At 43.8% G+C, this 26,831-nt stretch overlaps 1 long non-coding RNA gene across 1 annotated transcript in view; it reads left to right on the top strand.

The window, feature by feature from the left end:
• The window catches only part of LOC123383107, a 59,353-nt gene extending 52,805 nt beyond the window's left edge, over window positions 1-6,548 (top strand). Inside the window, exons 2-3 of the long non-coding RNA XR_006592474.1 lie at window positions 4,260-4,370; window positions 5,620-6,548. This is a non-coding gene — a long non-coding RNA (uncharacterized LOC123383107). The remainder of the gene's footprint in view (window positions 1-4,259; window positions 4,371-5,619) is intronic.
• Window positions 6,549-26,831: the final 20,283 nt, after the last annotated feature.

The following is a 26,831-nucleotide window of genomic DNA, read 5'->3' as shown; positions in this document are numbered from 1 at the left end:
TACTTTTTGAGCAGAGGTAAGTGCATTTGCCCGGACAATCCCTGTAACTATCAGTAGCTTGTGGTGGCTTCCAGATCAAAGGTCTAGGGAGCATGCCCAGGTGGAGGGTGGGAGCCCTCTGGATATTTGCAGGAACATGATTTCACATTATGTACCTGGTAGGGTAAGCTTTCATCCTTTTGCTGCCTCCCTCAGAAGCCTATCAAACAACTCTGTGCCTTTTCCTTCTCCTTTTTATCACTCTCTGGAACAGAGTTGGGACTTGTGTAACTGCAGTTCTTTTCTGTGGGAAAAATAATCTCATTTCAATATGTGTGGGTGGGTAGATTATAAGTAATAGGCTTGGAGCTCAGTTGTAGGACTAGGGAGGGACTGGGTTAAATAGTTGTATGACTAACAAGCTGCCGCTTTTTTATGGTCTAGAAAGAAAAGGTTGCTGTAAGGATTATCGGTTCAGATTGGAAATGATTCACCTAAAAGTATTCAATACTTTGGGTGGTAGGAATGGGGAGAGGAAAAGAATGTATCCCTCTACCTCCTGGAAAAGAACAGTATAAAGTGTACTCAGAGGAGTTTAATCCTTCCTTTTTTCTTTTAAGACTTCCTCCTCCTTGTGGGGAAGGTCTCTGAAATTATGGAGAGAAGAAGGTGCCCTGTAGGAGATACTGCTTGACATTCTATTTGTGTTTGGTATTAGCAGCTTGTTAGATGAAGTGAAATTTGCAGGTCAGCTCTCAGGATAGGTGATTCTGAGTAGTCACCTCACCTCTCTGGGTTTCAGCTAAGGGCCGGTTGGTCTAGATAACCTTCTCGGTATCCTCCAAGTTCATTCGTTCATTGAGTGTTTATCGAATACCAATTAGGACTGAACAAGCTGGAAGTGCACTGTAGGATCCACCAAGACCCCTCTCACTTCCTGCCTGAGTTCAGAACCAATTGAGAGGGAGACACTGAAGTTAGACGGGTGGAGATTCACATGTCACCACTATTACAGACAAACACTACTGAGCATAGCAGGATAAAGGGAACAGAGACATTTGGTGGCTTTTCTACCACCAACGTCACAAGGAAACTAACTTGTTCACCTGTTCTCAAGCACTCTGGACTATCACAGGGTTACCCCTTTCTGTCTGCCTTGGTGGGTATCCTTCTTCAGCAAAAATTTGCAGCATGGAGGAGCAGGGCAGAATGCATGCTGTCTTTCAGATACACCCCCAAAGAACGAGAGACAGGGAGGGACTGTTCCAACAAGCTTAGCTCCTTCTCCTGAATGCATCGCATCCATAGCAAAGTCACTTCCTTTCCCAGTGGAGGGTAAGACAGAGTGGAGAGAGGCCTAAGGGCTTAGGGTAAATTCCTCCGCATGGAAACCAGCAAAGTTGGAGATAATTGTGGTCAAGCCAGAAGACACTCTCCACACATCTGCTGTCATCGACATTTCCCAGCCTCTCTTACTGTTACAAATTGGGGCCATGTATCTTCATCTGGCCAATGGATTTGAGTGGAAGCAATTGTCACTTGTGAGTTTAATCAGTAAAAACGTTCGTCTGTCCCTCTTATTCTCTGCCTTGGTGACCCTGGAGGCCATATGTTCTAAATACAAGACCAAGAAAATCTGTCCAAACTGAAATGGATTTTACATGAATTAGAAATAACCTTTATTTTTCTAAGCCACTGAGATTTGGAGGTTTATCTGTTACCACAGCAGAGACTGTCCTATCTTGATGAAAATAATGCTGCCCCCTGAACCTCAGGGACCAGAGATACCGTGAAAACACAACAGACGTGATCTTTGTACTCACGGAACATTTAGGCCAGTGAAGCAGATAAACAACAAACAGGTGAAAAAATAAATAGGTATATCCCGTGGTAAAGGCTGTGAAGGAATAATTGTGAAGAGTAGTTGGCAGGGTATAAACTTAAATTTGGTGGTCAGAGGAGGCATCACTGAAAAGGTGACATTTTAGCCAATCTAAAATGTTACATGTCAATAAAAAGTGAGAGTTCTTTTACACAGTAATCTCTTGCCTTTGAAATTCCAGTATATTCCTCTCATGGCATATATGCACTGGCCAATATATCATCAAGAGGAGCTCCTCTTGTTGGTGATATTCTGGCCAGTGCATATATGCCAAGTATTTCTTTAGCCCATTGCCACTGGCTAAGATAATGTTATCTTCCTTTCCCTGGGTGGTTTCTATTATAACAATAAAGCTTTGATTTTTATTTGATAGGTATGTACTTATAATATTAAGTATGCTTTATCAAACTACTTCAGATCCCTTGTCAACAACATTCAGTTGCCTTCTCCGTATCCCCACCCTGTGTAATGCATCCTTCCTGGTTGAAAATCATTAATCCAGGAGTATGACTTTGAAATCTCAGCATTCTAACCCCAGCGACCAGTGTGTGGTTAGAGAACTAATAAGCATATACTTCCACAGGAGCAACATGTACATTGTTTTAATGGAAAGACCTACACTTTTCTTCAACTGATGGCCCAAACATAGTCTGGAGTTGACTACAGTGGACAATTGCTTTTGTCAGACTGTCCAGGATTCCTTCTCTCTTATTGTGGTAACAATTTCCTGATTTTCCACCAGGGCATTACCCTCTCCTCACTCTCCATTCGCATGATCTGGGTGAACTGGTGACTCAGGTCATGACTATCAAAACATGGCATTGTCCTAGTTCCAGTGATTCGTCCAAATATGGCTCTGTGACATGTGATTCAGTCTACTGAAAGTCAGGCCTGAGTTTTTTGTGGGTATTTTGATGGAAAAGAAGCTTGACCTTCTCTGTGGGACATAAACCTAGGAGAGCATAGGGCTCTAGCCACTAGTTTCTATCTCATCTTAGAATGCAACTAACACTAAAGGCAGTAGGCAACTTTAAGCAATAGATGATTCCATCACTCATGCCAACTTCTTCCTGGTCCTCAAGTCGAGTTGGGTTTTCTAAGCCTTGCAATGAAAACAAATTTAACTAATACAGAGGATAAAATTTACAGAAGGAAAAGAAAGATGGAACAAGTGTCAATTATACTGTTCATCTAAATTCTCCTAACTTTTTTCTCAGAAATTCTAGGTACAGGGGTTCCTGGGTAGCTCAGTCGGTTGAGCGTCCGACTTAAGCTCAGGTCATGATCTCATGGTTCGTGAGTTTGGGCCCTACATCAGGCTCTATGACGATGGCGCGGTGCCTGCTTGGGATTCTCTCTTTCTTCCTCTCTGCCTCTTCCCTCACGCTCTCTCAAAATAAATAAATAAACTTAAAAAAAAAATTCTAGGTACTTCGGAGTGGTAATGATAATTGCCCCAGGAAGTTCATGTTCTGATAGCTTTACCTTCCTTAGTGGGAAACATATTTATTGAGAATAAAGAAAAATAGATTCTACCTAATTACAAGGTATTATTCAAGATATGAAATGGAAAAAAAACCCAAAAAACTATGAACACAGCAACTCCCCTCCACCCTCCAAAACAACAAAAAAAGGCACATGAAACACATTTAAAAGCCAGGCAATAAAAACAAAAAATAAAAAGGGAAAACAACAAAAATCTTTCTGAAAGTTCTTTGCCCACTGGGAGCTTAAAAGAATGTTAACTGCCTAACTCCTTAAAGCAGACTTAAAGTAATCAACTCGCACAGTGATTTAATTCCCTCTCATTCTCTGTCTCTCCCTGGGTAATGCATTACTTCTGGGGGTGTGGTTTTAATTCTAGATGGCCCAAAGGAGAGGAAGCAGTTCAAAATTGATAATAGGTCAATTACCAGTAAGTGGATAACTGCCTTCAGGGGTCGTCAAGTTATGGTCAAAAGCCAATTCTTCCTTTCTCCATTCAGGAAGGAAGGAAGGAAGGAAAGAAGGAGAGAAGGGAGGGAAGGGGGAGGCAGGAAGAAAGGAAAGAGGGAAGGGAAGCAGTGAACAAGCCTAGAGTTATCAAATGCATCATTAAAAGCCTAACTGTTGGGGCACTTGGGTGGCTCAGCTGGTTAAGCATCCAACTCTTGGTTTCATTTCAGGTCATGATCTCATGGCTCGGGCTTGGGCTCTGATAGCACACGGAGCCTGCTTGGGATTTTCTTTCTACTCTCTGCTCCTCCCCGGTACACGTGCTCTAACTCTCAAAATAAATAAATAAGCTTAAAAAAAACCTAATTGTTATATGTTGCTTCAATTTTATAAAAGACAAAATGGGGGCTCAGAGAGGGTGATAATTATAATTAATCCTTATTCAGTGTTTCATATGTCACAGGTGCTTTTGTAAGTGCCTGCTATGAAATAGCCTGTTGAATTCTCAGAACAGCCCCAAGAGGAAGGCAACATTATTCTCAGTCCGCGGAAGAGGAAACAGAAACACAAGCAGGTGAAGTAACTTTTCTGAGCTCACATAACTTGAGTCAGAGCCGGGAGTCGAAGCAAGGTGGTTTTGTTCCAGACCCTGTGCTGTTAACCATTAGGCTGTTTGGCCCCTGTAGGCCAAGGGATCTGTGCAGGCTGATTTGCTCAACGTTTCCAAGTGAATTAGTAGTTGTACTGGTCCTGATTCTTTACTCCAGATAACATAGTTAGAGTTTGCTTTTTTAAAAAAGAGATCCGTTAAAAAGTATAGCTAGCTCCCACAACTGACGAAGAGGCTGGAGAAACAGACGGTGGGCTAAAAGTCCATGGAAGAGTCTCAGAGCCACACCATGAGACCAAGCCACCCAGAGAGAGGCTGCCCCTGTCATGACTGGGGCACTGTGAGCCAGGAGCTGCTGCCCCAGCTAAGGGCTCCAGAACGGGGCCGCGTCTGTATCAGTCTGTGCCAGCCCTGAATCCTGCCTCCTTCTCCATGAATCTATCTCACTGCCCCCTAAATGTCCTCCAGGGCCCATTCTATTACCAGAATCTATACTGTATGTTGACCCACCAACAAGAAACATGAATTCCATGCTGGAAAGGAGACACTCAGGGACACCTAGGTGGCTCAGTTGATTGAGCGTCTGACTTCGGCTAAGGTGATGATCTTGTGGTTCGTGAGTTCGAGGCCCACGTCGGGCTCTCTGCTGTCAGTGCAGAGCTTGCTTGCGATCCTCTGTCCCCTTCCCTCTCTGCCCCTCCCCCACTCGTGTGCACTCTCAAAAATAAACAAGCATTAAAAAAAAAAAAAAAAGGAAAGGAGACACTTACACTTAGAGAACTACCAAAATGCCAAGAGGGTGTTCACATGGGCTAAATGACAGATGCCCACCAAAAATCAGAAAACTGAGATTTGAGACCAGGTTCAGCCAGCTCCAGAGTCCATGTTCTTAACCATGTTATTCCACACTGCCTGCTTAACACCCTTGTCCCAGAGGACCCAGGGATCACCAGATCCAGGGGCCCTGGATCTGTGATGCCTCACATGCTCTGCTCAAAGCCCCTAAAGAAACAGCGGCTGCCAGACTCACATTCATTATCCAGGAGAGTATGTCTGTCTTGAATGCCACACCTCACTTCATTCTGAAGAACTAAAGTGGAAACTTGAGGTAGAAACCTGGTGGCACAATTAATACTCTCCATTGAGTCTAGAGCTCATGCAAAAACCCAGTGACCTGCTTTCTCTGCTGAAGCCTCTCATTATTTGCTTTCAGACTGAGTGCTCCATGAGGGAAGAACCTGTGTCTTCTTCCTACTGTTTGTCCTGCTCCTGGGACCGCGCCAGGCGCATGGTAGGTGCTCCAATAATATTGATGAGTAAGAGGAGGAACGGAGGGGTGGATGGGTGGTGGAAAAGTTCTCTTGATTCTAAGTCGTCTCCCAAGGGAGAACCTATCGAGTCAGGCTGGGGAGAGAGTCGGTGGAGAGACAGAGAGCAAAAAGCAGGCCAGAGATAACACAGAAGATCACAGGACACTCCAGAGTAAGCCATCATCTTGCCACTGACAAATCACTTCCCATCTCCCTGTGAGCTCCCCAGCCCCTCCCGTTCACACCGCAGGGCAGATGGCAACCCTCCCCGCCACAACAGACTCACACTCTACAGTAATGAAACTTGTCCCTCCCTCCTTATGTGTCCCCCCCTTATGTGTCCCTCCCTCCTTCAGACTCTTCAGCAAACCACAATTTTACCTTCCCCCGACCACTCCACATTCCACGGGGAGCCTCAATCCTTCCTTCCCACAACCACTTCTCATCCACACCAAGCACCAAATCTCTGCCACGGCCACTTCACACTTTATAGTCATCTCCAATCATCCTTCTCACACCCCTTGATATGCCAACAAAAGGCAGTTCTCCTTCCAACTGCCTTTTCCAACTGCCCATACATGGCAGTGAATCCCAATCCTCCCTCCCCATAAGTCCCTGACGTCCCAGAGTCAACCCAACGTGCCCACCACGAAAACACTTACTGCTCCATGGTGAACCCCTTCCTATCTCAAACACTCGACACTTCCCAGTGGAAGTGGGTGGGCTCACCCACCACAACCTCTTCACACTCCACAGTAAACACCCTCAAGTCCTTCACCAAACCCTCCTCTCCACAGCCCTTTGACGCCCACATGAACCTCCGAGCTTTCTTCCATCTGCACCCCGCACACTCTCCAGTGAGCCCCCACCCCCTCAATATAGCTTCTTTACCCCCCAAGGGAGACTGCAACTCACTGACCCTCTGAGCCCCTCGATTCTTCACAATGAGCCTCAACCCCTCATTCATCCACTCTTTGCTCACACTATGTGATGCAGAACCAGCAAAGGTAATACCGAGCTAGCAAGGGCGGGGGGGGCATATGCACTTCTCAATATTTAAAAAAGCCTAAAAGATATTCCACATTAATTTGCAGTAATACATTATAAATTGACTAAAATATTAAATAACCCGTGCTTCAAGCTGGAATTACTGCCTGGTTCCTGTTGATCAGTTTTGTTTAGTAATTTATGTATCTCCACTCAATAAAAATTGGGAAATGAATTAAGTACTAATGGAAAATTACGATTATTTATTTTTGGATCAAATCCTTTTGAAATACTGGATCCCCGGGCAAAAGCAACGAAAGACATATTCTTTGTGAAGAAAAGGTGCACGGACACCAGCACTGCAGCCCAACTCTGTGTTTTAGAAGTCAGTCTAGAGTGGAGAGGGTGTCTCCGAAGTTCATGGCTGGGCAGGTCCAATGCTCTGCCAGCCTGTATGCACAGGGAGGGCAGGCATCTTGCACCTTCACTGGTTTAATTCCCCATGCACCTATTTATCAGTGAATTATCATCTTCTGATTTAGTCTATTGTCCCAGATATTTTTTTCAACTAAATAATCACTGATGCTTCTATTTTTCTTTTCCTTCCTTCCATCCTTCCTTCCTTCCTTCATCTCTCTCCCTCCCACCCTTCTTCTTTCCTCCTTTCTTTCTTTCTTTCTTTCTTTCTTTCTTTCTTTCTTTCTTTCTTTTTCTTTCTTTCTTTCTCTCTTTCTTTCTCTTCCTTCCTTCCTCCCTCCCTCCTTTGTTCCTTCCTCCCTCCCTCCCTTCTTTTTTCTCTTTCTTTCTTTCTTTCTTTCTTTCTTTCTTTTCTTTCTTTCTTTCTCTTCCTTCCTTCCTTCCTTCCTCCCTCTCTCCCTCCCTCCCTTGTTCCTTCCTCCCTCCCTCCCTTCTTTCTCTTTCTTTCTTTCTTTCTTTCTTTCTTTCTTTCTTTCTTTCTTTTTCCCCTGATGTTTAACTAACACTGGCCACTGTATTAGAATTAGTCATTTGCTGACTATGCCAGCCAGCAGCCTCATAATCACAGCCTTGTCACAGAGCATGGCTGCCACAGTGACTGGAATGGAAATGGAAATAAATGAAGTGTTATTTTCCCCATCCTGAAACTAGAGAACTGCATCAAGCTCACAAATGTGAACTTGGGGAAGGAGTTTTCAAGTCCAGCAAAGGTTTTATAGTTAGTGACCCTGGCTGGAAGCTGGGTAGATCCTGTTTGATGGGTTGTATGGTGTGACTTTCTTGGAGCACCTCAGAAGCAATGCCTACTAGGGGTGGTGGGGCACACCGGGGAGGAATGAGCTAAGGCACATCTTGGTGATGTTCCGAAGGATGATTGGAAGGGTATGGCGATGTCTGGAAGTGATAAGCCTCAGTGTTTGTTTATACCTTACTGGAAAGCCATGTAAATTAATGGAAACTTCCTGGCAAAATACTTTGACTTGTAGCAACTTCACTGCCATTCCTGGATGATAATGTAGAAGTCATGTTTGCCCACACCCTGTTCGTCTCAACCTTGGAGACAGTTGTCTTTCTGGCCATAGGAGAGCTCAAGTTCATGAACGGAAACAAGAAAGCATTGAATGTGGCTTTTAGCTGGACACCACAGGGAACCAGGGCCTTCCATAAACTGCCTCAAAACACCTTCACACAGCTCAGTTTGAGCCAAGTCCTTACCATCAGGAGGTTCACCAAGAGCTCCAAAAGTTATAGTACTTATATAATTAAGACCAAGTCAGCAAGCAGTGTCAGGGTAGCCTGTGTCCCCACTGCTGTGTTAGGCATCCTTGTGGTAATTCATAAAGACATTCACTCATTCAGTAAGCACTTAACTGAAAGCATGATGCCTGTCAGGGATTGTGTAGATCCTTGCAGATACAATAGTGAGAGAAGCCCAAATCATGTCCTCAAGGGGTTCCCACTCAGGTGCAAAGACACAGATGTATGTAAACAGAATATTACACTATCGTGTGTCAACCCAACCCGTAAGCCCCTCACCCAGCTTCAGTGGATAGAGAGGGAAGACTTCTGGAGGATGTGGCCCTTTTGAACTTAGTTGTGGAAGTGTAAAACATTGCCCAGTTAAGAAGCAGGGAGGAAGGAAACAGAAAGACATGTGAACAGAATTACCTGGAGAGAAAACATCTGCCATGTTAAAAAGAAAGCCACAGGCCCGGGATGGAGCCACTTGTGCTAGGCCAAGTCACCAAAGCAGGGCTTAATACCTAACCTAATTGCAGTTTCAACTTCCCCCAGAAATGCAATCTTAATGGATCAGTCAGGAATTTTCTGATTGGTACCAATCAGGTAATCAGGCCCATGTCACATGGGCCCTCTCCAAATCCCAAAGGAAGATGGGGTCATCTGCACGATAAGACCCCCTGCCCTTCTCCCTCAGGGAAGGTGACCTTGCCTGAAAGAGTCCTTTCTTTTCTTTTGCTAATTATGCCTTGCATAATCCCATAAAAACCTTCCATTTTGTACAATTCCTCAGAGCATCTTTTTACTTGCTAGAAGGGATGTTGACTGATTCATGAATCACTTAAGCCAATTAGATCTTCAAATTTACTCCGTTGAATTTTACTTTTTTAGTAGCCATGAGGCAGGCTTTGTTAGGTGTCACTGGCAGGGAGAGAAGAAAGGGGCCAGGGTATTTGAGCTTTTTATGCCAGGATGAAGGGTTTGGGTACTGATGAGAGCCAAAAGTTACCGAGAAAGTTGCAGTCTCATTAGGGAAGTAAGCAGTCTAATACATTTAATAATCTGCTATATATATATATATATATATATATATATATCAAATTGATCATATATATCTGATATAATCTGATATATATATGAGAGATTGTGAGTGCCTATCATAGTATAACTCCAGCTGAGTTGGGGGAAGAAATCCAAGTGTCAGAGTATCAGTCTAGTGAAATGGAATAGATGTAGATTTTAGGGTTCCTTCCAACTCTTGAGATACTATGATTCTATGTAAACTTACTGAGCCTTAGCTTTCTCTCTTGTAAATGGGAATTCTAGTACTATAATAGGTTATATATACTATATATAATATATATATAATAGCATATATATACTATATATATAATAGTAATATAATAGGGTATAACAGGGTAGTGGTGTTTATTGCAGTGTCTGGAAAAAATTTTTTTTCATGTTTATGTATTTTTGAGAGAAAGAGTGCACATGCGTGCAAGCTGGCAGGGGGGCGGGGGTGGGAGGAGGGTTGCGAGGAAGGGCAGAGAGAGAGAGGGAGATACAGAATCCGAAGCACGCTCCAGGCTCTGAGCTGTCAGCACAGAGCCCGATGAGGGGCTCGAACTCACAAACCGTGAGATCATGACCTGGGCCGAAGTGGGACGGTCAACCAACGGAGCCACCTAGGTGCCCCTGTCTGTAAATTTTTAGGGCCCAAACCGGTGGCTGTTATTTTGGCTGGATGATGAATGAGGGTCTTTGTAGAGCTACATGCCGTGTGGAAGAGGTACAGAGGCCGGGGATTGCCGTTAGGAGTATACTGCCACGCGGCGCACCGAGACTCCAAGAGAACGAAAACTATAATGGAGGCTATGGCATGACTCATCCGAGTGTTTTCATGTGAGGAGAAAGGGAGGTGAGAATATAAGAACACTTGGGCAGAAAGGAGTAACCTGAGTGCTCTAAGAAGAGGCGGTATAGTGATGCACTGGAAAGAGCAGTAGGCAATGACCGAGGCACTACCAGATGCGTCGACTTTCCATTGAATTCTCACAGCAGCCCTGCAAGTTGCTATTACCATGTCCCTTTTTTCAGTGAAAGAAACGATGGCTCAGAGGAGTCAGCGACTCATCCAGGGTTACAAGGTAAATGAAGAAGGGGGAAGTCGTATCTGGCGTCGTCTGGCCCCAAAGCTGGCGTTCTGAACTAATCTGATGCCACTCACCTGTGTGAGGGCATGGGCCATCGGTGAGCCCGAGAGGTGTGGGAGGTGATCAGAAACGTCTTTGCCTGGAATAGCTGCCCTTGCCTGCACACACACACACACACAGACGACACAAACGTGTGGGAGGAGTTGATTGAGCACCTTGGGTGTCAGGGTCAGGAATGTAGCAAGAATCTGATAGAAAATGAAAAGCCGTTGAGGGCGGTGAGCAAGGCAGTGTGTGAAACGGTCGGAGCACAGCTTCTGGAGACAGACTGCGCAGGTGTGAGCCCCAGCTTTGCCACTTGCCAGGTGTGAGATGCTGAACAGAGGGAGCATGAGAGAGAAGAAAGGTTGAAGCAACATGGACAGAACACACCCCACATCATGTTTACCTGCCCTGGTTCCTCAGAAGGAACAGGCAGGGACCAATGAACTTTAGAGAACTGGCGTTAGGAAATGTGCCTTAGCAGGTACAAAACTTGCTGTTTGGACAAAGAGCGAGAACAAAGAACAAAGCACTCTGATGAACTAGACTGATAAGCCCTTGATTAGAATAAGAGGAAGAGAATAAGGGGAAACCACCACCTCGATGATGTAGCCAGTGGCAAAAATGCAATGCAAAACAGACCTGTTGGTTGCCTCGATTTGTAGTGATTTTCCATAAGCGCTGCCCAGATCTTCATCAAAATTCAGGTTCTACAGCCGTAACAGCGCCGAGTAGCTGAAACTGCACTGACTCCAGAATGGAAAGGTTGGAATTTACACCACAGGGTCTTCTGCCCCCTGGTCATGATGTCCTTCCAGGTACGGCACACCTCTGAATGTGAGCTATCCTCAGTAAAGTGAGGCAACAACTGACTTAACCCTGGTGCAAAAGTTGCATTACACGGAGGATGGGAAGGCACTTTGCAACTTGCAGTAGGATACGAAGAATGATTGCCAGTGTTATGGTAACAACCTCAGCATAAGCCACGTCATTCCTGCGTCGGTTAGGTTCTTTTGTGTGCCTTAACTACACATAGGAAACAGAGAAATGACTAACTGATGTGACCCTATATACTTTTCCCTAGGAATAGAGTTGGAGAAAGCAGATCTCTTAGAACCTAGAGCGATGATTCTCAAAGTGCGGCCCGGAACTAGCACCATTACCTGGCAACTTGTTAAGAATGCACATTTGGGGCCATGCCTTTGAACGACAGAATCAGAAACTCTGGCGGCTGGAACCAGTATCTATTTTATTTTCATAACCATTGACTTAGAAGAGACATGTGATGTTCTGGCATGACCAAACAACTGGCTACGTGATGAGAAACATTGCCAATAAGGAAGAAATTGGGACTTTGGTGATGAGCTCAAATTAAGGGATTACAAAGCTAGAAGTGATCTAAAAAGCTAGATCCAGAAAGTGTTAAATCTAAAAGGCTAGATCCTTGGGGCGCCTGGGTGGCTCGGTCGGTTGAGTGTCCGACTTCGGCTCAGGTCATGATCTCACGGTCCGTGAGTTCGAGCCCCGCGTCGGGCTCTGTGCTGACAGCTCAGAGCCTGGAGCCCGTTTCAGATTCTGTGTCTCCCTCTCTCTGCCCCTCCCCTGTTCATGCTCTGTCTCTCTCTGTCTCAAAAATAAATAAATGTTAAAAAAAAAAAAAAATAAATAAATAAATAAAAGGCTAGATCCAAAAGGCTAGATCTAAAAAGCATGGAATCAAGGTGGAATTAAAAAAATGGTTTTGTTAGAATGTCATCTTTCCTCCGTGCAGCGGGTTGAATAGTGTCCCCCCAAAATGCATGTCTACCCAGAATCTACGAATGTGAACTTGGAAATAGGTTCTTTGCAGATGTAATTAAATTGAGGTCTTACTGGAATAGGGCGGGCCCTAGAGCCAATTAATGGTGTCCTTACAGGGAGAGGGAGATGTGGAAACAAAGAGACAAACAGACATGGAAGCAAATGTCATATTAAGATAGAGGCAGAGATTGGAGTAATAAATCTACAAGCCAACGAACACTGAGGACTGCTGGCAGCCACCAGAAGCTGGGAGGCAGGCGTGGAACAGATTCTCCCTCAGAGCCTCCAGGAGGAACCAGCCCAGCTGACGCCTTGCTTGGAGACTTCTGGCCTCCTGAACAGTGACAAAATACATTGCTGTTGTTTTAAGCCACCCGGTTTGTGGTACTTTGTGATGGCAGCCCAAGAAAAGGATCCCCTTTAGGGGCATCCGGGTGGCTCAGTTGGTTAAGCGTCTGACTCCGGCTCAGGTCAGGATCTCACGGTTCATGAGTTCGAGCCCCGAGTCAGGCTCTGTGCTGACAGCTTGGGGTCTGGAGCCTGCCTGAGATTGTGTGTCTCCCTCTCTCTCTGCCCCTCCCCTGCTTGTGCTCTGTCTCTCTCTCTCTCTCTCTCTCTCTCTCAAAAAACAAACATTAAAAAAAAGAAAAGAAAAGAAAAGAAAAGAAAAGAAAACAATCCCCTCTAAAAGCAAGTGTTTCTCAACCATTTAACATTCTGGAATGACTCCATGTTTCCCCAGTTTCTCACACTCTTGATAATTCTTCTCTTCTAAGTGTGTAGACTTTTTTTCCTTAGGTCATATTGTCTCTGACTACGGCCCACGCTTTAATTTCCAGGCAGACCCTATCTGTGAAGTGTCAGATATTCCGATTCAGATGTTTAAGCAGCCCCTGGAGATATGGTGTAGAATAGTGGGTAAGGCATGGGCTTTAGGATGATTGACAGCTAGTGTGACCTTGCGAAGGGGGAGTTATTTAATCACCTGGAGTTTCTTCTTCTGTGAAACAGGGAGGAATTAGTACCAGCCTTGTTATAATGTTCTGGGACTCAAGGGTTAATAACTCAAATGGTTAATAAGCACATAGGAGATGAGCCTGACATAGGAGAATATATAACAAATATTAGGTCCTAATATTTTATGGTAAGTACTTAACTCCATTTGAATATCTCACATTAACTCGTTATTCTCATCCCCAAAACTGGTCATCCCTAGTGTTTCCAATCTCAGTGTATGACATCACTGTTCACCTGGTTGCTTCGGTCAAATACGTAGAAATTGCCTTTGATGCCATTTCCCTCACCCACCCCCTGCATCATCAGGTAGTCCTGTGGTTTATGTATCTCGCAAATATGATTAAGATCCGTGTACTGCTCTCTGCCCCCGTAGCTTCCCTCCCAGTTCTCTTGCTTCTCATTTGGACTGTAACACTGACACCTTGCCTGGTATCTCTGTCTCACCCCCGTCCTAAATGAGTCCATTTCCTACCGTGCGGCAGATGAATCGTAAAGAGAAAATCCCAAGTCTGATCGGGTCATCCTACAAATATTTGCTGATTGAGCGAATGGCATTTCCCCCAACACTCTGAAGGTTCCATGAGAGGAGAAACTGACTCATCTCACTTGTATTCTGCCATCTACTATTCGGGTTCAGTGGCCCCCAAATAGATGCTTGTTTAACGAACTGACGAAGGAACGAAGCAAAAACATCAGCAAGAATGGAAAGGGGGCTCAGGTTTCTTCTCAACGAACACAGTTTCTCCCTGGCTTTCCATACCACCATGAGTAAGAGACAGGACTGCCCTAGGGTTCTGGTGCTCCAGGGAAGACCCTGCGCCCTGCCTCCCCCTACATCCACAGCCTTACCACCAATGTCTTGGAGGCCATCATGCCTTGATCTTCATCTCCATCAGACACGACATGAAGAAGCTCAAGACACCCAGGTCCTCCTTTCGCCCCCAGCCATTCCCCCAACACAGCTCTTTATACAATCTGATCTGGCTGCCTCTTCACCTCTCCCCAGTTCTCAGACCCTCCCACTATGCTTTCTGCAATTCTACGTCAGTCACCAGCAATACCCCCTAAATCTTTAACCTCTTCTTTATAAATTCTGTTACACCCTTTTGCTCTAACAGAAATACAGATATTCCTGGGAATCCTGTCTGCTGGTAAAGCACTTTTAATTTGTATTTTTTTTTTGCCTCCCTGTACCCTTAACCTGAAGGCAGGATGGATATCCTCCTGTTACCTCATTATGGCATCCAGACTCTTCTCCCTCCTTCCTCTCTGAAAAACCACCTTAAAGTTTATGTCATCTATTACCCTCCATTGCCCCTCCATATACCATCCATTACCCCTCCTTGGCATAGGCACCTTTGCCCGCCCCCGCCCCCCTCATTCTTTACTTTTTGTAACTCGAACTCATTCTTACAATCTCAATTTCTATTCACATCATACACTGGTGATTCCAATATCAGTGAGGATAATCCTTCCAGTAATCTGGTCGCTTATTTCTTTTACAGTCCCTCCATCCTCCCCAGATGTTGACATCTGTTATCTCAGGTTCAAGCATCCCACTCTGCCCCTGCCATTCTCTGTCTTTCCAATTTTCCCATTCCAGTTCCTCAACTCCATAAAGCTTTGACTGCACAGTGACCAACGATCTCTTGATCTCGTTGCCTATGTAAGTGGGAATGTAGAAGAAAACAGAAGACAATTTTCTCCCCCCCCCCCACCCCCCACCCACCACTTCTACCTTGTATGTATCTACACTATATACTTTCTCCCTGTTAGTGTGAATGAATGTCTGTGTTTATGTCCGGGGCTAGTTGCTATACTTTGCACCAGAACTTGTCCCCTCTTGCTCCAGTCAAGGGTACTGCCCCAGCAAGCATTCTTTATCTCTCCTCCATAAATGTTTTTATTAGCAAATGAAGCTGGTGTATAATTCCTCCTGTCTTCAAAACTCCTTCTCTGGATACCACATTTCCTCCCAGCTACCATCACATTTCCCTGCTTCCCTTTTTAGCAAAGCTCTTCCAAAGAGATGCTCATTCTCATTATCTTTACATCTGTCTCCTGTTCTCTCTCGAACCACCCCATTCAGGCTCCTATTCTTACCACTTCATAAAAATGTCTCTTGCTAATGTCGCCAAAGATCTGGCGGAGCAAATATCACTCCTAATTACTTAACCTTAATAGCATTTGACCAACTGACCTCTCCCTCTGCATTGAAAAGATTTTCTCATTTCTTCCAGGATACCTTCCTCATATTCTTCACTGGTTCCATCTCAATGCCCTCTGCTCTTGGCTTCTCACTCCCTGACCACAAAACCTCAGTGTGCTTCAGGATTCAGTCTTTGAATATCACCTATCTCCAGATAGACATTGCCATGCAGTCCTATGGCCTTAAGACCGTGTACATGCCGATGACTCCCAAATTATTACCAAGTCTGGGTCCCCTCTGCAATTGCCACAAAATGATATTCAACTACCAACTTGACAACTCTACACAAGCATGTTTTTATCAAAACAAACTCCCAACTTCTTGCATCCCAAACCTACCCTTCTGCATCCTTCTTCACCTCAGTAGATGGTAACCTGATCCCTCCTTTAGAACAAAAGCTCCTAGCTCCTCCCTTTTGCTCACACCCCACATCTAATCCACTAGCAAATCCTGTTGGTCCTGTCTTCGAGATATGTCTAGAACCCACCTACTTTTCACCATCTCTAGCACTACCACCCTTGTCCAAGCCACCATCATCTCTTATTTGGGTTATTTCAATAGCCTGATACCTGATTCCCTTGCTTCTGCCTTTGGCTCACTTATATCTGTCCTAACATATCAGTCAAATGGTTCTTTTAAAATATAAATGTCACAATGCGGTGCCTGGGTGGCTCAGTCAGTTGAGCGTCCAACTCTTGATTTCAGCTCAGATCTTAACCCCAGGGTCATGATCCCAGGGTCATGGCATCAAGCCCTGCATTGGGTTGTGGGCTGAGCATGGAGCCTGCTTAAGATTCTCTCTCTGTCTCTCTCTCTCCTTCTGCTCCTCTCCCCTGCTCACACACTCTCTCTCTAAAATAAAAAATATAAAAAATATATAAGTCCCACAACGTTACACCTAGCTTAAACCCCAGTGGCTTTTCCTTCTTGATTAAAGTAAATTCCTACAATGGCCTACGAGTCTCTATAAGATGTGGCTCCTACTATTTCTCTGGCTTTATCTCTTCACTCTCTTCCCCATTGCTCCCCAGTCATTTCGGCCCCCATGGCTGTCTCTGAGACAAGTCAGGCAAGCTCCTGCCTCAAGACCTTTGTGCTCGCTGTTCCTCTGCTCAGAATGTGCCTCTCCCAGATGTCCCTCACTTCCTTCAGGTCACTTAAAATGTCACTGACTCAGAGACACCTTCCTTAACCTTATTTTAAATAGCGCACTCCTTCCAGGAAGGTCCCTTGCCTGTTTTTACCTGTTTTATTTATTTCCTTAGCAGGTTTCACCATTTAATACACTATATTTGGATCTACTTAGTTTATTTGATGGCATGTTCTCCCATTTGCAAGTAAACTCCATAAGGGCAGGAATTTTTGCCTATTTTGGTTTCAGCTGTATTCCTCATGTTTTTTAAAGTGTAGGACACATACTATTTCCTGAGTGAATGAATCAATGAATCTATATGTTATTTCCCCATGTATTGGACTGGAATATATATAGTAAGAAAAAAAATATATATAAGAATATATATATATATGAATATATATATAAGAATATATATGTGTATATATATATATAAGAAAGAATACATATGAATATATATATAAGAATATATATGAATATATATAAGAATATATATGAATATATATATAAGAATATATGTGAACATATATAAGAATATATATATAAGAATATACATAAGAATATATATATAAATGTATATATATTCAAATATAAGATGCTTTATTACTATCTCTGCTACTCTCGCATTGCCTCTGGGTTAGCCACTTAACAGCTCTTCCTTTCCAGTGGAACGGTGAACTTCTGGGGAATTAAGTAGTTCCTAGTGCTGTCTCCATATTCCTCTGTGTCTCAAGTACCCTGTACTCTGCTTTGGGGACAGGAGGAGTTTGTGTCATTCTTTTTCCCTCAGAACATTCAATCTTTTTAAGACTTCGTTTCGTCTTCTAGACGCTGGTCACCAGTCCAGTTTTGGTTTTCTTTCTCTTTTTTTCTTTCCCTCCCCCCAGCCAATTCTCTCCCTCTTCACCCTGACTGGATTGTGCTTGATAAACCATCCTGTTTTGTTAGAATTTAGATGAAACAGGGAGAGAGAGCAAAGAAGAAATCTCATTAAGCCTTTTGGAAACCGTCACGTAAGTCATGTCACTGTCACCACTCTGCTTCCCGGATTCTTTGTTTATTCCTAGGCATCTTGGCATACCAAACCTCCTCATAAGTTTAATGGTAATTAAGCTTTTAAAAGTTTTTTTTTTTAAATTATGGACAAATACCATTTTACTTCACTCGTATGTGGAATTTAAGAAACAAAACAAAGAAAGAAAAATAAGACAAAGAAACAGACTCTTAAAAATATCAAGAACAGGGGTGCCTGGGTGGCTCAGTCGGTTGAGTGTCTGGCTTTGGCTTAGGTCGTGATCTCACAGCTCGTGAGTTCAAGCCCCGCATCAGGCTCTGTGCTGACAGCTCAGAGCCTGGAGCCTGCTTCGGATTCTGTGTCTCCCTCTCTCTCTGCCCCAACCCAGTCTCATTCTGTCTCTGTCTCTCTCAAAAATAAATAAACATTAAAAATTTTTTTAAAAAATATCAAGAACAAACAGGTGGTTGCCAGAAGGGAGGTGGGGGGGGGGGGATGAGTGAAATTGGTCAAGGGGATTAAGAATACACTTGTGATGAACAGTGAATAATGAATAGAACTATTGAATCATTATACTGTATACCTGAAACTAATATAACATTGTATGTTAATTATACTTCAATAAAAACGTTTTCTTATGAAAATTTCACACAGGTATGACATGGAGAGAATATCACGAACTCCCATGTACCCTGCACATCTAACTCCTGAGATCCTTTTCCCTTTGCTGCTCTACAATGACATTTTTTTTTTCCTTCATGTGAGAACAGAACCAATTTGAACACCAGGACTTTGCTGCTTTGAGTTCCGGAACACTGTTTTGAAGAATATAGTGAGACAATGGTATGAAAGCAAATGCTTTGGTCTTCAGAGAGCTGACTGTGTCAACAGAAAACAAAATAAAAACGGTCTTATGATATCCATGGAGGCAGAAGTTGAAGGCTGCTCTTGAAACCAATTATAGAGAATCTTGAGAAAACTGATCAGATGCAGGGAAGCCTTCACAAGCGGGAAGAAGATGGCCCCTCTGGCGGTAGATGGGCTTAGGCACAGAAGAAAGGGAAACAAAACGGGCAAAGCATGACTCTCTGAGTTTCATCTTAGCCGTAGTGTGAATGTCATGTTGGAGGGTGTTGAAACCTAATATCATTTAGGAGAATTTGCCATCAAAACTCAGTTACCTGCATCCTTCTGCAAAGCCTTGGGAGTTTGCAAGCCCTTCAGAGAAGCCCCATAATCAGCATGAAGCTACCACCTGCTGTGGTACAGGAGTAGTGGGGAAGCAGAGGGGCAGAGGCCACCTCTCACACACTACGTGTGCCCCATTTAAAGAGAGCCACAGTGCATTATTCCAGCAGCCCCCAGAGGACCAGGAGATCCTGAGCTTGGAAGAGGGCTGGAGTCCATAGGAGGGCCCTGCAGAATGTGGACGTCAAGGCTGAAGGCCACAGCAGCATCTGCCATTGGCAGAGGATGCCAGCACGATGGCTGGGGCTGAATGAGAGCATCCGTGCTGCCAAGGCAGTCTGCAGAAGAAAGCAGGGTGGGAACCAGACAGCCTCCCGTGATGCCACAAGGCTACCCAGTCTTCTGTCTGTACACCAGTGTCCTCTCGGGACATAGGAAAAGAATACTGAAGAAACCCCAAAAGACACACATGCACCTAAAGAGCCTGAGGTTATCTGAAAGGGACTGAAACCACAGCCTCCCCAGGAGCCTATAAGCCCTCCAAGGACCAGTGCAAGGTTGTATCCATTTTTGTGTCCCAAGCAGCTGGTACAAAACCTTGCACTGAAAAGTATCTCTAGGGGCGCCTGGGTGGCTCAGTTGGTTGAGCGTCCGACTTCGGCTCAGGTCATGATCTCACAGTCTGTGGGTTGGAGCCCCGCGTTGGGCTCTGTGCTGACAGCTCAGAGCCTGGAGCCTGTTTCAGATTCTGTGTCTCCCTCTTTCTCTGACCCTCCCCTGTTCATGCTCTCTCTCTGTCTCAAAAATAAATAAATTAAAAAAAAATTAAAAAAAAAAAAAAAGAAAAGTATCTCTATAGAGGACCACTGAATGATGAATGGACAAACCAGACAAAATCATCAATGTCCACAGCCTTGCAAATGACTGGAAAGATAGGCCTGAACTCGCAGATAAAATGACCAAGGGAGAAAGGCAGATGCCTGCCCTTTGGTTTAATTGTAAGAATATAGGAATGAGAGCCTCTTTCAGATCCTTTATTATGGGTGAGAGACCAAATTCAATTTAATTCAATAATATGACAAAATTTTGTAGACATAAGCAATGTTTAATATAAAAAAGAAAAAGAAAGTGTAATTTTATTTTATTTATTTTAATTTTTTAATATTTATTTTTGAGATAAAGAGAGAAAAAGACAGAGTGTGAGCAGGGGAGGGGCAGAGAGAGAGAGAGGGAGACACAGAATCCCAAGCAGGCTCCAGGCTCTGAGTGGTCAGCACAGAGCCCAGTGTGGGGCTCAAACCCACAAACTATGGGATCATGACCTGAGCTGAAGTTGGATGCTTAACCGACTGAGCCACACAGGTGCCCCAAGAAGGTATACTTTTTAAAAGGAAGAGAAGAAGAAACAAAGGAGGAAAACACAAACCAAAGCCAATCTTGGGTTGTGTTACTGAAAGCAGAGTACATAGGTTGAGGGAGCTGAGAGGCCCGCTAGACCTCCCACTTGTAAGTCAACATTCAGAGTATGGGGCTGGCTCTGGGTACCCCATAGTGGAGGAACATTTAGAACCTGTGTGCATATAGAAGCAAACCTGTTCTGGCTTCTGGGAGGATAAGACCAGCTGGAGGACAACCCTGTTGTCTCTGCTGTGGAAATCCTAAAGCAGCCAATTGACCTTGCCCATGTGAATGAGTCCAAACAAGATGAGCAGAGCTGTGTACCCAACCCATGGCTGACCACAGATGCATGGGTGAGCCCAGCTAAGCCCAGAAAAATGGCCCAGTTTACCTGTAGACTTGTGAGCAAAATGAATACTTATTATTTTAAACATTGCCTTTTGAAATGGTTTGTTATACGGTAATGACTAATATTCCACTGGAGTCAGGGAGACATTATCTCCTGTTGTGTGAACTTAAATTGTTGACGCTATACATTCTTATATACTAATTGGGAGGACCCTGTGTAATAATTTATATTAAGTAGTTTTCATAGTGCCCAGCACATAGTTAACATTCAACAAATTTTGTCTATTATTAGTTTTTTCACAAGTAAGCTGGAGAAAAATACCAGTGGGGAAATAAAGACATTGCTTGAGAATAAATTCCATGACATGCATTCTTTCACACCACAAAAGGCGAAATAGTTATTTTCTTCATCTTTTTTTGATATATTTACTTTGAGAGAAATCACTTCTTTTACACTTGTGTGTACCGGGCACATGTCCAAACAGATACAAAGAGCTATAGATGATGACACTTATCTCCTTCTTTATGACAAATGTGCACGTTCCGTGTTTTATGGGTTCTCCCATGAAGGCTCTTTCTCTGCCTGGATGATGGTGGGTATCAAACTTTAGAACTATTCAGGGCCAAGGAAATAATGCATTCTTGTAACCTTGAGCCCTTCTTAAGCGGAGAAAGAACAGAATGAACAAAGAAGGTCATTTTATGAGAACATAGTACAACAAAAGAAGAAGCTAAACATCATACTTTCTAACAACCTCTAGAAAAAAATAATTCTCCCCAGAGAACTTTATATATTATCTCATTCATAAATTCCAGAATCCAAAGCATGAACGTAATGTCTCTTTTTCTGTAAGGGTGAAGGTGTCACAAATCAAGTAAGTAATGCTTCAACTTAGCACTGCAAGGGACAATCAGGTCTAAATGTTGGCCCTTCAGTCCAATCACCCATTTTATTCCTGGATCTCTCCAAAGGCTTTCTTACATTCATGACCAAAGACTTCTGCTCCTGGGAATTTTGCTACTTCCTAAAACAGCCTATTTCATTAGTTGTGACTTAATGAGACAAGAACTCAAGTGCAATTAGTCCATTTGGGAGGTTATCCCAGTATATACAGTAGAGGCACGGAGAACTGACATTTGGGATTTACAGGGAAATGAGGATAGAGTATGTTTTTAATTAAATGATAGCTTTAGATTATTGGGGTTTAATCCTGCTCAGAAACCCTAGGAACCTCAGAATTACCTAACATGAGGGATGAGGTAGCTGGGGTATTTATCCACCAGGTTGCACAATTATTGCTTGTATCTGCTATCGAGAGGAATTAATTGCCAGGCCAGGGACAGGCTGGAATTTCAGAACAATCTTCAGCCTTGTAGCAAAAGAGCATTGCAACTGGCAGCTGGTTGAGTTGGTGCGCACAGACATCTTAAGAGTTGAGGAGATGTGAGTAGGGCTCCAACAAAGTGTGCCTCAAGGTGTAAAAGTCTACTCCTCATTGCAAAAGTTGTCTGCTGCTTTTGTCTTCCTAGGATGTCCCACCCGGTCCCCTTTGGTAACCCCTCCTGGAGAAAATATCCTCTTCCCTTGTCTCAGTCCACTTAATTTGGAAGGAGCTGATGCTAGCTTCCCCCAGCTTACCACCCAGCTCCAGAGTCAACACATTAACCAGTCCTGGATGATAACTTTAAAGCATCTCATACTCATAGTGATTGGTTTAGAGGTGGCCACATAATGGAAGCCAGTCTATTCAGAGCAGTTCTCGGAATTTTTTTGTACAGCAATTAACAAAGGGCAGATATTATTTCTGCTGGTTGCTAAACTGATATGTTTTAACCCTAGATGTTCTTGTAGTTATCTCTGTCCAACCCTGAGAAAGAAGCCAACAGAAGTAAAACATATTTCTGCTCACATTTTGTGAGTATCTGTAACCGGCTAGGTCTGATTGTCCCTGGACTTTGGACGTGATCAGTTTGAATTGGGCCATGCCTGACACACTTATTTTAAGTCTCTAATTGTTTGCAGTGTCATTTCTTCTCATTTGTCCTAGGCTTACTCAACAGGGACATACGAATCAATCCCTCTCGCTTCCAAATGCCATCCCGTAAGAGAGATCAAGAAAGTTATGTTATGTAAGCAGCATGTGCACATGTAGTGATTAAAAGCAAGGGTTTTGGATTCTGACAGACCCAGATTTGAAACTTGGCTCAGGCATTTGCCAGTTGTGTGGCCTAGAGGAAGATATAAACATTGTAAGCCTTATTTTTATCATCTGTAAACTGGAAAGAAGGAGGCAGTGCCGATTCTGCAGAGCTCTTGAGAGATAAAGCTTGGGATTTGCTCAGCAATATTATTTCTGAGTAGCAAATGGCCAAGGAGTTTGGTGGCTTTTGAAGAAAAAAGTTGCAGAATTGAAAACAATAGTTGTATTTGATGGTTAACAACCTAATGACATAAGTATTTGCCTGGCAGAGAGCAAGAACTCCATAAAGGTAGCCACAATCATCATATCTTTTTCCTGAGCTTTCTCGTCTTCTCTAGGGTAAAACTCTCTGCCATTTCTAGGCATACATTCTTCATATTTTTTTCCAATATAACCTCACTCAAGCCAGGACAATGAGGTAAAACATTTGAAATGATGAGTGTCAGTCAGGACTAGTAAGGGTTGTACGATGGGTAAATGGCAATATGGATATGGCACGATTTCGGGTTCCCAGTCCTATCATTGACTGCTTTTATCTGAGCATAGCCCAGGTTAAAAATATATCTACTTGAAACCTTGCCTGGCAGGCATAGCAGTGGCTTACTCCATGGAGAAAGTTGTCTCCATTTTTCTTAAAGCAGAGCTTGTTACTAGGTATGCAATCTCAGTGAGCGGACCCATTTGACTTTGCAGAGGTGAGGATACTCATGACTCCTCTCTAACCATAGGGCACACCTGAAAAGCTAGCTGCATACTGTGATGGATGAGATCCCTGAAAAACAGAGGCTTCGGAAAGTTACATGGCCTGGACCAAATCACAGTGACCCCATGGAGTGATGATACTTAGGGGCTGGAATTTCACCCCAAAATAGTAGGTAGAAAGCAATTACATGATCTATGGCACTTCCTGGGCCAGAGACTATGCTCAGAGACCCTAGCATTCACTTTTTTTGTCTTTTTATATGAAATTTATTGTCAAATTGGTTTCCATACAACACCCAGTGCTCATCCCAACAGGTGCCCTCCTCAATGCCCATCATCCACTTTCTGCTCCCTCCCACCCCCCACCCCCATCAACCCTCAGTTTATTCTCAGTTTTTAAGAGTCTCCTATGGTTTGGCTCCCTCCCTCTCTAACTTTTTTTTTTCCTTCCCCTCCCCCATGGTCTTCTGTTAAGTTTCTCAGGATCCACATAAGAGTGAAAACATATGGTATCTGTCTTTCTCTGTATGACTTATTTCCCTTAGCATAACAGTCTCCAGTTCCATCCACGTTAGCATCCACTCTTAACCGTGCCTCTCATTCTTAAACCACTGTGAAAAGGTTGCTTGCAAATTTTTCCAAGATTAGACACCTGTATTCAGGGACTTCCTATTGTCCTATCTGTGCTCGAGTTTCCTGAGAAACACTCTGAGATGGAGATTTGCGTGCAGGAAGCTTACTGGGTAGTGTCCTCAGGAACATTTGTAGGAGATTTTGGGAAGCAGGACAGCAGAGGGAGAAACTGAACAGCAATTTGCATTCAGTGGAAGCCTCAGCCAACCCCACAGAGCCTTGGAACTGGGATGCCTCTGCAGATCTTTCCTGAAAGCAAGGAGGCTTTGCCTTTGTACCTTTGCATCGACCAGGTATGGAAGAGGATGACTCAAGAGAGAGGGTATAAAAATATCCATCAAAAGGGCCAAGTAGCTGCCTTCAAAGACGGCAATTCCTATCAGCAGCTAACATCCTCTGCACCTTTCCCAGGTGCCTCGGCCCTGGATGGCCTACCATAGCACCCATAGCAGCTTGATCATTTGGCTTGATGTGAACCAAAAAATAAATCTGAAAACACAAAACCAGTGCTCTGCCTAGGAAGTAAGGGAAAGGGAAACGGCATGATGATATAGAACTGGCTTGGGATTCAGATTTCGTTCTGAATACCTTACTCTTGATGTGGTCTTGGCACAATCCCTTTAGACTGCATAGCCTCTCAGAGCATCAGCTTCTTTGTTATTTATAAAACGATGATATTGGTAATATATCAGTCATGGCATATTTGGAATGACATGATAAGTCACTTGAAGTACCAAGAAGCGACGGGCATACTGAAAGCACTTCATAACTGGCAGTTTTCTTCCACCTTGAAGACACTGAATGGTTTGTCTGCAGGTCACTCTTTATCCAAACCTTGTTGAGAAGAATGTCCCAGAAAGTTTGAAGCGTTCATGGCTGGTCGAATGCAGGAAAGTACAGACAAGAAACGGGGAGAAAATGCTGAGACGCAAGCAAACACAGAATGCGTTGGGAGTCCCGGAAACAGTCTGAGGAATCAGGGTGAGCTTCTTGGAGGAGGAAGAATCTGACCTGTATTCTGAATCATAAAGAGGGTGAAAGTGATGATGGGACAGTGAGGATGACACTTCAGGGAGGGGGCTCTCAGGTCCAAAAGCACAGAGACAACTGAGACCACGGCACATTTGATCACCTGTAGGTGTTACAGTACATCTGGAGCATAATCTGGGAGAGAGGTGGGCAACGGAAAGGGAAAGCCTCATTTCAATACACTTGGTAATGGCAGCTCTTCCTCCACCACTGCGGCTGGGGGCTCGCTTGGTTCAAATTCACAAAGAAGTATTAAAGGAAGAAGGTAGCTAAAAGAGTTCATGTCTGTGTTTAAATAAAGCCTACCTAGAACTGAAAACCACCGTGGGCCCCATCTTGTTAACAGCTCTGGATTTCAGGCTTTTTGGTCCGGCTGGTTAGACCAATTTTGATAAGCAGTCATGTTTCCTTTGGACGATTGGAGAAGTTATCCTCTCAAACTATGTCGTCAAATGTGACGAGGCTTCAAACAGTGCTGTAAGTTCACTGCAAGCCCAGTATGTTCACAACACCCTTACTAGGAGTAGCTGGGTACAGTGAAGTGGGTCTACCCAAAAAGGCGAGTCTCTGAGGCCAGACTCCACCCTGCACTCACCCAGTTCTGGAGGACTGGCTGGGGAGCGAAGAGCGCCATGGCTGTCTATGCCATGATTTCCACTGTAAACTCTGTGTTCATTCTCCGTGAAAGAGTGCTTTATGCTCTGAACTTCATGAAAGTTGAAAAAAAAAAAAATCCACTTGCAGATGAAATTTTTCAAGTTTGGACTCAGCCCAAGTAGGGTTAAAAAAAATTGGCAAGCGAAAGTAAAATATTCCACGAGGCTTTTAGCAATGTAGAGCGTTAACCAGAAAATAATTAAAACTTACAGAGTGCCTGGTTCGTAGACTTCAATGGGGATGGTAGGCTTACTTATACACATGTCTTGTCCAGATTGACTACCACACTTCCTGAAATATCATGATGTGCCTGCACAGGACTTTTATGCCTTCAAAGCTCCTTTACATTAGTAACTCAGATTTTATCATATTATCACTGTGAGGTAAACAAGGCCAACAGATGAAGAAACTGAGGCACGGGCAGGTAAAGTTACTTGCCTAATACTGATTACGGCTAATATTTTGTGGGAAGAGTACAGTCTACAGAGACAAGACACAGCGGGGGTCCACAGATGGTGCTGCTGTTAGACTAGTAGGGATTGAAGCCTCAATTACTTATAAACTCTGAACTTTGACTTACGTGTCTGGAAAATGGGAGAGTAATATTACACAGAGTGATTTAAGGATCAAGTGAGATGGCGGTGGAAATATTCCTTGTAAATTATAGCAGCACTTAAGTGATTTAACGCAATTAAACATCTAGTTAGGGATGTAAATGGGAATTCAATCCATGTCCCCTAAATCCTGGGTCAGCATTTCTACTTCCAATCGACAATCATGATTCATTTCCAATTACCGTCACCGGTTTATCTCGGAACTGTTCGGTTTAAGACCACTTACGAGTTTTAAATAGACTGCAGAATCCAGTTTAGATTTCTCTCTTAACGC

This window comes from Felis catus, chromosome F2 (assembly GCF_018350175.1).
Source record: "Felis catus isolate Fca126 chromosome F2, F.catus_Fca126_mat1.0, whole genome shotgun sequence".
NCBI lineage: Eukaryota > Metazoa > Chordata > Mammalia > Carnivora > Felidae > Felis > Felis catus.
This window is presented reverse-complemented; position numbering and strand designations above follow the sequence as displayed.